General features: G+C 41.6%; 1 pseudogene; it reads left to right on the forward strand.

Annotated features, from left to right (window-relative positions):
• The first annotated feature begins 278 nt into the window (after window positions 1-278).
• Window positions 279-12,891, forward strand: LOC115172505 (tRNA (adenine(58)-N(1))-methyltransferase catalytic subunit TRMT61A-like; annotated as a pseudogene).
• The last annotated feature ends 3,189 nt before the right edge of the window (window positions 12,892-16,080 follow it).

Raw genomic sequence — 16,080 nt, forward strand, 5'->3', positions numbered from 1 at the left:
GCAAGTATTCCAATGAGTATGAAAATAAACAAACTCATTTTGGAGGGATTTTGATGTTCAGACCACCTAACTACAGGAGGCAGAACCGATTTTAGCTAAACACAGCTATGTCGCCCAATACATTTCGCAAACTTGTATTTTTATGCATTTGTGAAAAGTGTTATGTTTGTCATGGGGGAACTGTTCACTAGTTTCCGCTCTTTTTGATGGTCTTTTGTGGTGATAACATCTGGAACTCTTTACCTTGGTTCCCCCTTGTAGACCCTGTAATAGAAGATATGAGTTTTGTAGAGTATTCAGTTTATCCAGGAGGGTGATGTTGCCATTATCTTCCTTGGTCATGACTCAGTGATGCCAGTCAAGGTGCAGCAGGGTTCCCAAACAGACATGCATGGAGTCATTTGCCACTCCAAGGACCTTATAGGCCAGTGCTTTGGCACAATGGTCACCTGGTCTATGTGCTGCACCCCACCCCTGAGCTGTGGACCCTCAACCTGCCCCACCGCACCCAGATACTCTACACAACAGACATTGCTAACATTACCATGATGCTGGAGCTCAAGCCTGGCTCTGTCTGTGAATCCGGTGAGAGGGACAAAACCAGCTGATTTCCAACTTTGTGTGAGCTACTTTATCTGAGGACATGAATAATTTGAAACTTTCCCAAACGTCACCGTTTTTACAGAATAACTGCTTAGCATACGACACACGCATACAGTATGGATTGCATGTTTCGTGTCCCTGTAGGAGAGGGGCACCGAGAGAAGACCTGGAGGAGGAATGTGTCATAGACTAGTGGGAAACACGCACTCAACAACAAAAGGCTAAATGTGACACCAATGATTCTTGTAACAGAGGGGCCAGTTAGTGAAAGCTCTCACTCAAGAGCTAAGTGGAGGGGACAAGATCACACTTGGCTTTTACATTTTAGTCATTTAGCAGACGCTCTTATCCAGAGCGACTTACAGTAGTGAATGCATACATTTCATACATTTCTTTTTTGTTTGTTTTTTTGTACTGGCCCCCCGTGGGAATCGAACCCACAACCCTGGTGTTGCGCACACCATGCTCTACCAACTGAGCCACAGGGAAGACCTGTGATGTCAAGTTGTCATGATTATCTACCTTTGAAGAAAGCCGTTGATGCTGTTTTCACTGGGACACACCGTGTGGAGTTTTACATCTCATTTCTTAGACTTAGAGTGCCCACAGGTGTCAAATTGTACTTCAACTTTCTCTCTTGACAAATTCAGTTAAGCGGTCAGTTATGTGAATGACCTGAACTAGACGTGAGATGGAACACCACAGTAGTACCATCTAGAAATCTCCCCCTGTAAGGAGTGTCCACCGGTTGAATTCATTTCAGAAGTAAAGTGATTGTGTGTGGGTGGTTAGTGGATGGCTGATGCAGCCTTGGCCATGTGTACGTGCCTGGCTAGGAGTGTCTGGAGGCAGACGGCTGCAGTGCTTTATCATGCTTTACTGCTGTTCTGTTCCTTCCCAGTCGGGCGGGATATTGATGGAACATCGGTAAACGTGTGGGCCTACTCAAGACGGCGTATCGATGAACAAACGGTTTGATCCGCTCCCACTCGCCCTCCCTGGCATAATGGAGAGCCGCAACATGTCCTGCAGTGTTGCAGTGAGCCATCTGCCGATAAGCACTTACTAATTTCAGGGGTGACTTATTTTGTCTTGAGTGACTTTGGGAGTGACCAATATAAACAGGCAGTGATAGGTGATTATCAGTTGGCTGTTCTGAGTGCACCATGTGTTGTAGGGAGAATTCAGTCACTAGAGTCACCTTGTGGCTAGATTGCACTGAAGTTCAGTAGGCTAGCGCAAGCACAAGGTCTCCTGTTATGTTCTGCTTTTTCTCTTGTTTAATTTCTTCCCTCTTTGCTGCCTGCTGACCAGGCTCCATCCTGCTGCCAGGATTACATGCTGACTAGACTGGGAGCGCGGTCGAAAAGCATTAAACATTCATGGCAATTTAGCTAGCTAACTCATTTGTCCTGGGATATAAAAAGAAAGTAACTCTTGAATGATTAGGTGTCCTAAAACTTTTGACCGGTGTGTGTTTGATATATGCTACTTTATTTTTATTTTTTTACAGTGGAATATGTAAGTAATGTGTCCTCCGTGCACTCCATGCTTAGGCCTTCACGTGTACCCTGAGGGAATGTTCCTGCTTGATATTACCATGGAATGTGACTGGATGTTTTGGATACTTGCGGTTTGAAGCTATCCCCATATTGCTTAAGGATTGTCATAGTAGAACATCACACACACTTGAGCAGAGTTGTGAATGAAATTGGGGAGTAAACTACAAAGCCTGGGAAATGGTTTACCATGCAGTAACACTACCCACACACAGCATCAGATTACATGCAGTAAGTAGTTACCAGGCACTTGTCTGTGCCCCTGCGTTTAGCAAGTCAATGTCCCGCTCTGGGGTAAACATTGCACCCATTGTTGCCATGAGAACAAAAGCAGCAGTGATGCAATGTGAGGAGGGGGAGGAGAAAGGGTCACTGTAGCCCATCACCATGTCCCCCTGCACTAACCACGTGTCACAAGATCGCTTCAGACGCAATCAGACAACAAAGTATTGTTGTGGTCATATAGTATGATGTACAGTCCAATATTTGATTACTATTTTTATGTTTGCACAACTACACAAACTCTCTAACATGTACTGTACATCAGACACGTTGATGGAATATGACATGAAAATGGTATTGATCTGTTTTTGACATTTTTCCCGTTGTGAAAACGCCAGCCATCTATGACACTACCATTGCCACCAATCGCATACCCTCTCTTAACCCATTCCCTGTTTGTTTTGTTGTGGTTGTAGGTACGGGCAGGCGGTCTCTGTCCCACGCCATCCTGCGCCCACGGGCCACCTGCACACGGGTTCCACCAGCAGCATGCTGAGAAGGTGGCCGAGGAGTTCAGGGAGCGCCGCGTAGGCTACCGTCCATAACCAGGACATCTGCATGGAGGGTGACATCCCCTCTCCCTGGGAGGCTGTCCAACATGACAAGATTGCCATGAAGAGGCAGGGTAAGACACGAGGGTGTGTGTGGCGAAAGCCAAAAACTTGGTCCCAATAACATGACTTTGGCCTGTCCACTCTGAAATCCCAGCAAGCATTTGTTCCCTGGCAGTGCAGTGCACTCTTCCATATTGGGTATTGATCTGGATCAGCAGAGCGATTATTAAATGTGTCCTTGGCTCGCATGTGTTCCTCCCTGTTTGTTTCTTCCTTGTCACACTGACGCAGAATAAAGTGACCTGATTAAAGAGCATGCAGTGTTCTCCGTGGAGACCAGGGCCCATGGTGCAGTGGGGGCAAGCCTGGACAAGTTGGTGGCTTAGTTGGGTGGTCAGTCTCTGTGCGAGCGTGTGTTCGTGGGCTAAAGGTGGGACATGGGTAGAATACATCAGGGCTATTATTCACATAACCCTAGCCTAGTACAGTTACTTACTTTGGATCACTGGTTTATAAACTGCTTTGTAAAAGATTGAGGTTATTTTTATAATCCTGAGGCCCATAAACTGATAATCTTATTAAACGGAAGCCTCCATAAGAAATGGAATGTGGCACATGGACTAGCAGCAATGCAAAGACTCCAGCACCCTTTCCTACATTTTCTCCCGCAGTAGATGTTTCACTCCTCCCTTTTATGGTTTCACTTCTGCATATTCCTCTTTAGCTATCCGACTCCCCCTTACACACACACACACACACACACACACACACACACGCGCACACAGCCAGATATCTGGATATAGAATCGGTCCCATGACCATACAGGGTTATGTGCTGTAGGGAGAGGTTGCATGAGTCTCCTTTAGGCAAGGCACAATTTATTTCCCTCTGTTCCAGTCTTATAGACTTGAGTCCCGCCAGTAGCCTGACGGGTAGGAGTGTTGAGCCTGTAACCGAAAGGTTGCTGGATCGAATCCCCGCGCTGACAAGGTAAGAATATGTAATTCTGCCGATGAGCAAAGGCAGTTAACCCATTGTTCCCCGGGTGCCGTTGATGTCGATTAAGGCAGCCCCCCGCACCTCTTTCATTCAAAAGGGTTGGGTTAAATGCGGAAGACACATTTCAGTTGAATGCATTCAGTTGTATAACTGACTAGGTATCCCCCTTTTCCCATCTCGCTCTCGTTCACTCCTCTAGAGGACTGAACACTATGGAGCTGTGTCTCTGTGCTTCAGCCGAGGGTATCCAGTAGTTGACCAGTCAATTATACTGCCCCTGTGAGCTTCACATGCTCCTGCACAGAGCTTGTATAACCATTAATAAGTGTGTTTTCCTTTCCCTGCTTTACATTTGGTCATGCTATCTGAGAACCAGGGTAAGGGGCAGAATGTGGAGAATTTCTTTTTTTTTCTCACTGTAATTCTTTTTAAAAAATTGGCCAGTGGCCTGCCCCTTTTTATTTAGAGAAGCTGTGCTCCGAAGACTGTATCCTGGCACAGACCAACCCCCCCCCCCCCCCATTTCCAAGATTAGACATTGTTTTTTTGTGAGTGCTTATCTAGTATTTTACTTTTATTCTACTTTGGTGTGTGTTTGGCACTTACCAGTACATGTCTGCTTGTGTTGCTTGTTGGACTTGTAAGGCTAAAAAGCCACCACTGTTCCTACACTGTTAAATCTACAATCAAGTCTCCTCACAGTGAGACCTGGGCTTCTGTAATAGGTGTGTGATTTAGGCTGCATGCTTTACTCAGTCTCTCCGGGTTAATGAAGATATCTTGGCAAGCTGCTCTCATCCCCTGCTGTGCGGCTTGTATTTAGTAGAGGGAGATTCTTTGCAGTTTGCACACATTCTTGGATGTTAGTTAATGATGTGCGTAAGATTTCTCTGGATGCATTATCTCAGTGGAAACGCATGCATAGTCTTGTGCGTTTGATTCTAATCATGTATTTGTACACACGTTCTGCCTCGGCTCTTTCAGTTCTGTGAAGTTCAATACTGGTCCTGTCACTGATTCTTTGTCACCATAGAAACACACACACATTCTTCTCCCTGGAGCCTGAGTGTTGCACGTCCAGGTTTTGGCCAGAGGAGGAGGTGATCCTGGGTTAAGTGGATCTGCTGTGATCCTGGTAAACTAAACTCATGAGCAGTGGTGGAAAAAGTACCCAACTGTCATACTTGAGTAAAAGTAAAGATACCTTAGTAGAAAATGACTCAAGTAAAAGTCACCCAGTAAAATTCTACTTGAATAAAAGTATCAAAAGTAAATAGAATTGCTAAAATGTACTTAAGTATAAAACATTTCAAATTCCTTATTAAGCAAACCAGGTAGTACCATTTTCTTGTTTTTTACATTTACTGAAAGATGTGTTCACACTTCAACACTGAAACATCATTTACAAACAAAGCATGTCGGTTTAGTGAGTCTGCCAGATCAGAGGCAGGAGGGATGACCAGGTGTGTGAATTGGACTATTTTTCCTGTCCTGCTAAGCATTCAAATTGTAACAAGTTATTTTTGGTGTCAATGAAAATGTAGAGTTAAAAAGTACAATATGTAGTGAAGTAAAAGTAGTCCAAAATAAATTGTAAAGTACAGATTACCCCCCAAAAACGTTTTTTTTTACTTAAGTACTTTACACTACTGCTCATGAGTGGCAGACCTGTCCCTCTCTCTCTCCCCCACTTGTTCTGCTCCAACCCCTTTTACTCCATCTGTCCCTACACAACCCTCTTAACCTGATTTTAGACCTGGCCACACAACACACACACACACACACACACACAATGTCCCTACTTGAAGATGAGACAATTGGCCCAACCGTGTTTGTTACTGACCTCTCTCTGCATTGACAGTATGCATGGCTGCCTGGCCCCAGATATATTTTGACTAGTTAGTTGTCAAATACCTTGAACAATAGCTTTCACACACTCCCTGGATCAGTGTTGTTGACAGCCTGATCTTCACTAGCTCCACCTCTTCTGCTTCTCTCAATCAACCACTGGTCAACAAGGGTCATCATCATAGCAATTACAATGCTTCTTGAGCAACCAGTGAAAAATTGCAATGTGTTCTTCTGTTACTAAACACTGATGTTATATCATTAGCATTTTAAAATGATTGACTTGCTGTTGTGTTCAACATAACACACAAGAACAATGAAATGTTTATGATTGGGTCAATATCTTGTTAAACTCTTGTGTGCAGACTATGTAAACATAAATGGGTCGTTACATCAGTTTGGTGACTTAAAAAATATTAATTTATTTCACCTAATTTTAACATTATTTCATAGGAGCACATGTTCAATTCCATAAACACGCTTTCCCATCTCGAGGTTAAATTAAAAATAAATATTAAGTGCCTATTAAAGATGCACTTTTCAGAAATCGCGCCGCCATTTCCTGGTTGCTAAAATTCTAATAGTTCACTTAATTTGAGTATGTGACAACCAGCAAGTATAGTGTAGAGAATCATTGTACCGTCTAAACTGCTGTGAAATATATTTTCCATAACCAAAATGTTTGTACTTTCATCTGTTTTGAAGATGGAACTTTTTTTTCTTTTTTTTACACTATCACTTCTTAGACCTGCTTTCAATGAGAATTATAGAAACACTACCGTTCAAAAGTTTGGGGATACTTAGAAATGTCCGTGTTTTTGAAAGGAAAAGCCAAAGAAATTGTCCATTTTAAAATTGATAAGAAATACAGTGTAGACATTGTTAATGTTGTAAATGACTATTGTAGCTGGGAACAGCTTTTTTTTAATGGAATATCTACATAGGCATTCAGAGGCCCATTATCAGCAACCATCACTCCTATGTTCCAGTGGCACATTGTGTTAGCTAATCCAAGTTTATCATTTTAAAAGGCAAATTGATCATTAGAAAACCCTTTTGCAATAATGTTAGCACAGCTGAAAACGGTTGTGCTGATTTTAAAGAAGCAATAAAACTGGCCTTCTTTAGACTAGTTGAGTATCTGGAGCATCAGCATTTGTGGGTTTGATTACAGGCTCAAAAGGGCCAGAAACAAAGGAACTGTCTTCTGAAACTCGTCAGTCTATTCTTGTTCTGAGAAATGAAGTCTATTCCATGTGAGGAATTGCCATGTACTACTCCCTTTACAGAACACTTCAAACTGGCTTTAACCAAAATTAGAAAGAGCCCCGGTGCACAACTGAGCAAGAGGACAAGTACATTAGAGTGTCTAATTTGAGAAACAGACGCATCAAGTCTAATTGGCAGCTTCATTAAATAGTACCCGCAAAACACCAGTCTCAACGTCAACAGTGAAGAGGCGACTCCGGGATGCTGGCCTTCTAGGCAGAGTTGCAAAGAAAAAGCCATATCTCAGACTGGCCAATACAAAGAAAAGATTTAGATGGGCCTACACTGCCTTTCCAGGCCAAACTGTTATACTTGACCTGCTCAGTTTTCTACCACAAAACACTAGAAAATGGCCAAAAAGAGTAGAACTGTTTTCACCTGCTTTTACTCTATTTGACTGATAGATGTTCAATGTTTCTTCTGGGGAAAAAAACTAGTTTCACCATATTAAAATGAGTTCAGTTGAGGGAAAGATGTAAATAAGTCACTAATCACATGAAATAAAAAATCTTCAGAAATGACTGTCAAAACAACAAAATAACTAGGGCTTTACAATAATGGAGAAACTTGGAGAAATGTTGGGTTTAAGTCGGTTAATCTTCCTAGAGGTGACACAAGATTGACAGAGGGACATGTCAAAATGCTGAATTGTAGCACTTTAGCAAGCCTATATAAAAAAAAATCTGATTTATTGAATTCTCCATGTGGTCTATATTAAAGAGCACTTAATTTAATATAACAGGCTTTTAATAATTAAAATCCAATATTGGTGCACAATATTGAACTTGAAATATCAAAGATGGAACTCTTTTCTTCGTGGAATGACCCAAATGGTACCGTAGATCAAATAAATTCAAATTTTATTGGTAACATACACATTGTTAGCAGATGTTAATGCGAGTGTAGCGAAGTGCTTGTGCTTCTAGTTCCGTCCGTGCAGTAATATCTAACAATTTCACAACTACCTTATACACACAAGTGTAAAGGAATGAATACGTACATATAAATATATGGATGAGCGATGGCCGAACGGCATAGGCAAGATGCCGTAGATGGTATAGAGTCCCGTATATACAGTCGTGGCCAAAAGTTTTGAGAATGAGACAAATATTAATTTTCACAAAGTCTGCTGCCTCAGTTTGTATGATGGCAATTTGCATATACACAAGAATGTTATGAAGAGTGAGCAGATGAATTGCAATTAATTGCAAAGTCCCTCTGCCATGCAAATGAACTGAATCCCCAAAAAACATTTCCATTGCATTTCAGCCCTGCCACAAAAGGACCAGCTGACATGTCAGTGATTCTCTCGTTAACACAGGTGTGAGTGTTGACGAGGACAAGGCTGGAGATCACTCGGTCATGCTGATTGAGTTCGAATAACAGACTGGAAGCTTCAAAAGGAGGGTGGCGCTTGGAATCATTGTTATTCCTCTGTCAACCATGGTTACCTGCAAGGAAACACGTGCCGTCATCATTGCTTTGCACAAAAAGGGCTTCACAGGCAAGGATATTGCTGCCAGTAAGATTGCACCTAAATCAACCATTTATCGGATCATCAAGAACTTCAAGGAGAGCGGTTCAATTGTTGTGAAGATGGCTTCAGGGCGCCCCAGGAAGTCCAGCAAGCGCCAGGACCGTCTCCTAAAGTTGATTCAGCTGCGGGATCGGGGCACCACCAGTACAGAGCTTGCTCAGGAATGGCAGCAGGCAGGTGTGAGTGCATCTGCATGCACTCCACAAAAGCCGTGGCATAGCTACACTGTTGCGCCTTCTTCAATACGCTGTCTGTGTGGGTGGACCATTTCAGTTTGTCCGTGATGTGTACGCTGAGGAACTTAACTTTCCACCTTCTCTACTACTGTCCCGTGGATAGTGGGGTGCTGCCTCTGCTGTTTCCTGAAGTCCACGATCATCTCCTTTGTTTTGTTGATGTTGAGTGGGAGGTTATTTTCCTGACACCACACTCCGAGGGCCCTCACCTCCTCCCTGTAGGCCGTCTCATCGTTGTTGGTAATCAAGCCTACCACTGTAGTGTCGTCTGCAAACTTCATGAATGAGTTGGAGGCGTGCATGGCCACACAGTCATGGGTGAACAGGGAGTACAGGAGAGGGCTGAGAACGCACCCTTGTGAGGCCCCAGTGTTGAGGGTCAGTGGGGTGGAGATGCTGCCATCAATCCATGGTTTCTGGTTGGGGAAGATTTTAATAGTCGCTGTTGGTACAACATCACCGATGCACTTGCTAATAAACTCTCCCACCGAATCAGTGTATACATCAATGTTGTCTGAGGGTATCCGGAACATATCCCAGTCCACGTGATTGACGCAATCTTGAAGTGTGGAATCAGATTGTTCAGACCAGCGTTGAACATGCCTGAGCACGGGCGTTTCCTGTTTTGGTTTCTGTCTATAGGCTGGGAGCAACAAAATGGAGTCGTGGTCAGATTTGCCGAAAGGAGGGCGAGGGAGGGCTTTGTATGCGTCGCAGAAGTTAGAGTAGCAATGATCCAGAATACTTCCAGCCTGGGTCGTGCATTCGATATGCTGATAAAATTTAGGGAGCCTTGTTTTCAGATTAACCTTGTTAAAATCCCCAGCTACAATCAATGCAGCCTCAGGATATGTGGTTTCCAGTTTACATAGTCTGTATGTTGTTATGATCACACCATGACTCATTAATCATAAGGCATACACCCCCACCCTTCTTCTTACCAGAGAGGTGTTTGTTTCTGTCGGCGCGATGCGTGAAGAAACCTGGTCGCTGTACCGACTCTAACGTATCACGAGTGAGCCATGTTTCCGTGAAACGGAGACTGTTACAATCTCTAATGTCTCTCTGGAAGGCAAACCTGGCTCGAATTTCGTCTACCTTGTTGTCAAGAGACTGGATATTAGCGAGTAGTATACTCGTGAGCGATGTGCCCGTCTATGGAGCCTGACCAGAAGACCGCTCCTTCTGCGGCGCCATTGTTTTGGGTCGCCTACTGGGATCCGATCCATTGTCCTGGGTGGTGGTCCAAACAGAGGATCCGCTTCAGGAAAGTTGTATTCCTGGTCGTAATGTTGGTAAGTTGACGTTGCTCTTATATCCAATAGTTCTTCCCGGCTGTATGTAATAAGACTTAACCTCTCTGGGGTAGGTGGGATGCTGCGGGACACACTCGCCAACAGCCAGTGAAATAGCAGGGCGCCAAATTCAAAACAACAAAAATCTCATAATTCAAATTTCTCAAACATACAACTGTTATATCCCATTTTAAAGATACACTTCTCGTTAATCCAACCACACTGTCCGATTTTCAAAAAGGCTTTACGGCAAAAACATAACATTAGATTATGTTAGGACAGCGCCTAGACAAGAAAAACCACACAACCATTTTCCAAGCAAGGAGAGGCGTCACAAAAACCAGAAATACAGCTAAAATTAATCACTAACCTTTTGATGATCTTCATCAGATGGCAATCATAGGACTTCATGTTACACAATACATGCATGTTTTGCTCGATAAAGTTTATATTTATATCCCAAAAAAAAACATTTTTACATTGGTGTGTAATGTTCAGAAATGTTTTGCCTCCCAAAACTTCCGGTGAATGAGCACATCAATTTACAGAAATACTCATCATAAACGTTGATAAAATATACAACGGTTATTCAAAGAATTATAGATAGACACTTCTCCTTAATGCAACCGCTGTGTCAGATTTCAAAAAAGCTTTACGGCGAAAGCAAACTTTGCAATAATCTGAGTACAGCGCTCAGATATCAAAACAAGCCATACAGATACCTGTCATTTTGGAGTCAACAGAAGTCACAAATAACATTATAAATATTCACTTACCTTTGTTCTTCATTGGAATGCACTCCTTTGTCTTCAGAAATGAAAAGGAACACACCTCTCACTCTCATTTCCACACTTCTTGGTTGGATTCTTTTCTCAGGCTTTTGCCTGCCATATGAGTTCTGTTATACTCAGACATCATTCAAACAGTTTTAGAAACTTCAGTGTTTTCTATCCAAATCTACTAATAATATGCATATCCTACCTTCTGGGCCTGAGTAGCAGGCAGTTTACTACGGGCACGCTTTTCATCCGGACGTCAAAATACTGCCCCCTACCCCGATGAAGTTTTAAGATTTCCTGGGGTAACAGTGTAAGAAATAATACATAAAAAAAACGAAATACTGCATAGTTTCCTAAAAACGCGAAGTGCCCATCTCTGTCGGCGCCATCATAAGATCTGTCTTTATACTATGGGCACCGATAGGTAACAAGCAGCAATAGTTCCGGTGCTTGGGTATTTCGTCACTGGTTATTTGGACAAGGCCCTTTTTTTCGCAGGTGTATCTCGTCTTTAGAATTTTGGGAGGGGACATTCGGCCCATAGGCTGGCCCATAACTTGCAAAGAGCGAGGGTGGAGCTCCTCGTTACGGTTCCGCTCCTCATTATAGCATCTTTATTTCTTCTCTTAATACGTGTGGACCCAGAACTTAATCGAACAGCTGACCAATTATGCAAGACTTAACTGAGATTACATTGTTGTGGAAGGATGTAAAATATATATATATATATATATATATATATATTTTTTTTTTTTTTTTGATTCCAACATTGGAATCCAGGTCAGGAGCTGAGTGTTTCTGGTCTCTAAACCTGTTTTCTGAATCTCTTAAACATAGCTAGAAGATTCTCCATTAGGGATGAATATACCAAACTCAGGACGTTTACATAGAAATTGCCTAGAAGCAAGTGTGTGTTTTCGTTTTTAACAATTATTTACCCTTTGTCTCCATCCTGTAATCCCCCTGTCTCATTCTCTCCCTCTGCAGGGGGACGTGTGTGTGCTCCTTCTCCCCATGTATTGAGCAGGTGCAGAAGACGTGTGAGGCGCTGGCTGATGACGGTTTCGAGGCGATCAGCACTCTGGAGGTTCTGCTGAAGGTACATGCGTGCGCACCATCATGCTCCCCCTACCAGACTTTGGTACTGACCGGCCCCTGGAGATCCCCACCGACGCCCCAGTCCCTAGCAACACCTCTGTTTTCTAAGGCAACTATGCCCCCCGTGGAGATGGCAGTGCACACAGGCTACCTCACCTTTGCCACCAAACCCCGGGTGTAGAGGACTGACTGTTGGAGGTTGTAGATACTGTTAGTCTAGGAGGCTATGTCAGGGGAACTCCAAGATTTAATGCAGTGCTGGTGACTTGGGTCCTAACTTGACCTGGGTGGAAAACCTCTGCTCACAGACTGATTTACTGTATTTCCCTTCCGCTCCCCTGCTGAGCTAAAACTCTACATTTCACAGTCGACATCCTCTTCGGGAGAGACGTGATTGAGAAATTGCTGCTGTTTTAGTCTTCCGTGGACTTTGATGAATGCGTGCATACACACGTACCCACACATACTCAAGCACTCTCACAGAGGGAGGGAAGAGAAAGCTAAGTGGGATTTTATTAATAGGCAGCTGATTGCTGAGGGTCTCCACACAGGGCTGTGGAGAGCTGTCTGAGAGATTTGCTCTTAGTCTGTCATGTACAATCACTCTTATCATGCCACCGATATCTTGCATCATTCAGGATTGAAATAATACTACCTTATTTCCAATTGATGGTTACAATCTCCCATTACTACTCAGTTTCTCTCTTCAGTTTGTTTCTAAACATATTTTTATATTTGTTTTGCACTTTGTGTTTGGGAGATGGTGTTTTGTCTCAGCCTCGTTACAGCATCACCCTCTGCAAAATAAACACCTTACTATCTTTCCTACTGCCTTGCTTGTACTGTGATATGTTTTCTTTAACTTACGGTGTGCTATTATCTTCATTACTGGACAGAGCTGTGGCTCCAGACCAAAAAAGGCAGAGGAATGGCAGCTGTTCAGGCTGGGAGGAGGTGCAGATGTGCTCTACTGCCCTCTCTTCCTCTGTGTGAGGGACTGTTAACATTTTACTGTAGAAGAATTACATTACACAATGGAACACAACCTCTGCCCAATTATTTTGTACATTGTCTGTACTCATCACACATGACCAATGAGTTTGTGTACAGGTCTGCAAATGTAAAAAAATATATCAGTGGGAGAACCTAGGGTTTAACACTTTTATTAATTATTATTTTTCCCCTAATCCTACCACCCCTATCCTAATTGGAGTAAACTAATGAACAACAACACTTAGGCTTCTATTTCCAGCTTATACATACTATATACATTTTACAGACACAGTATATTTTACATTAGTTATCTTTTGTTTTTAGTCCCGTCCTTCAGCTACCCTCAACCCCTCCCATCTATCGCTGAACACCATCCAGTTTTGATTTGTATTTGCCATATGTTTCAACTGTGCTGTGATGTTTCACAACTTCTGAACCTTTCTGTTTTCATAGTTTCTACAGATTGTATATTAAAGATGAACATTTTTGCTAAGAGTATTATTGATCGATTGACTAGGACTTTTCAAATCACCCAGCAGTGCTATTTGCAGAGTTAGCTCCAGGTAAATGTTTCAATTCTTCAGCCATTCCAGAACCTGTAACTAAAAACAACCTACATATGGACAGCACCAAAACAAATGATCGAATGATTCTGTCTCTTTGCAGCAACATCTGCAGAGCTGGGACGGTTTTGAATCCAGTGTCATTGTGTATCAGTTCATAAACCATGTGCCATGGAATCGGTACATCAAATCTCTTCAACTATTTTGCAAGCTGTATGGCACAGCTGTATATGTGTTTGTCCTTAAATGAAACTGGTATACTTTTTTATTTATCACAATTCTCTTGAACCAATTTAGGTCTTTAATGCAGGGCCGACAGACAAGTTCCTTACTTTCTCCCTCTTCCACTTGCCTCTTCCATTTTTGCGGTAATGCTCCAATTAATTGGTTGTAGTTTTGGATAGAGCAGACATTTCCAGTCGTATTTATGACACAATTTTCAAAAATTATATATTTTGTATTTTTTTTAATCAATTAGTATATTTGAGTTTAACCATAATATTTGTGGCTTTTAGTGAGAGGTCTAATGCTTTAATATTTAATCATTTCTGCCCTTCAAATTCATATTATATAAATCGGCCTGTTTTTATTTTGTCTGGCTTGCATTTCCAAATAAAATTGAATAATTAACAAGTTGTTAGGTGTAGGCAAGGTCATAAGCAAATGTGTAAACTGGGATATAACTAAAGAATTAATCAGGCTGATTTTTTTCCATAAATAGACAGGTATTTTCCTTTCCATGGTAGCAAGGTCTTATTTTTGGTAACTTTCTCTTAAAATGTATTGCAGTGATATCATTTCTTTAGGGATATGAATACTGAGTATGTCCACTGTCAGACCATTTTATAGGTAAATTTCACAGTAAGGTAAAAGTTTTATTTTTGAGTGAACAATAATATAGTACACTTATCATAGTTTTGTAATCTGTGGAGAGATCCAAATTGTGTGTTTAAAATAAATATGACTCATCAGCATACAATGACACATTTTGTTTTTAAGCCCTGGATTTCTTGCACCTTGATATTATTGTTATTGGATCTCATTTCAATGGCTAACGTTTCAATGGCCATAATAAATAGACAGTTTAATACTTTCTGAGAAGTAGCCATTATTTACGATTTTACACCTAGAGTTACTATACATCATTTTAACCCATTGTATAAGAGACTCTCCAAAATTGAAATATTTATATAAATTCCAGTCGTACTTTATCATAAGCCTTTTCAAAGTTAGCTATGATTACCTTATCTCCTAAACTGATTTGAATGAATAATATCGACAATACCTTTTTTAATTCTTTGCGCTATGCATTTTGCATCATAACACTGAAGTGTAAGGGAACTCAAATGTTTATTTTACTTTTATTTAACTAGGCAAGTCAGTTAAGAACAAATTCTTATTTACAGTGACGGCCAAACCCTAACGACTGTGCGTCGTCATATGGGACTCCCAATCACAGCCAGTTGTGTTCCAGCCTGGAATCAATTCAGGGTCTGTAGTGACGCCTCTAGCACTGAGATGCAGTGCCTTAGACCGCTGCGCCATTCGGGAGCCCAATGGACTGGACCTCCAGTGGACTGGATCTTTATATTTACTTGTTTCAATAATGGTGAAATCAGAGCTTTTTGTTGAGTATCTGATCAACCATTTTCATAGGAGTGGTTAAAACATGCTAGTAACAGTCCTCTGGGTACATCAGAAAATTTTTGATATACACTACCGTTCAAAAGTTTGGCGTCACTTAGAAATGTTTTTGAAAGAAAATAACATTTTTTGTCCATTTAAAATAATATCAAATTGATCAGAAATACAGTGTAGACATTGTTAATGTTGTAAATGACTATTGTAGCTGGAAACAGCCAATTGTTTATTTTTTTTTGTAATTTTTATGGAATATCTACAAAGGTGTACAGAGGCCAATTATCAGCAACCATCACTCCTGTGTTCCAATTGCACGTTGTGTTAGCTAATCCAAGTTTGATCATTAGAAAACCCTTTTGCAATTATGTTAGCACAGCTGAAAACTGTTTATCTGATTTAAAGAAGCAATAAAACTGGCCTTCTTTAGACTAGTTGAGTATCTGGAGCATCAGCATTTGTGGGTTCGATTACAGGCTCAAACTGGCAAGAAACAAAGGCCTTTCTTCTGAAATTCGTCAGTCTATTATTGTTCTGAGAAATGAAGGCTATTCCATGTGACAAATTGCCATGAAACTGAAGATCTCGTACAACGCTGTGTACTACTTCCACATAACAGCGCAAACTGGCTCTAACCAGAATAATGAGACCCTTTAATTTTTTTATTTCACCTTTATTTAGCCAGGTAGGCAAGTTGAGGACAAGTTCTCATTTACAACTGCGACATGGCCAAGAATAAAGCAAAGCAGTTCGACACATACAACAACAGAGTTACACATGGAATAAACAAAACATAGTCAATAATACAGTTGAAGAAAATCTATATA

This window comes from Salmo trutta, chromosome 33 (assembly GCF_901001165.1).
Source record: "Salmo trutta chromosome 33, fSalTru1.1, whole genome shotgun sequence".
Classification (NCBI taxonomy): domain Eukaryota; kingdom Metazoa; phylum Chordata; class Actinopteri; order Salmoniformes; family Salmonidae; genus Salmo; species Salmo trutta.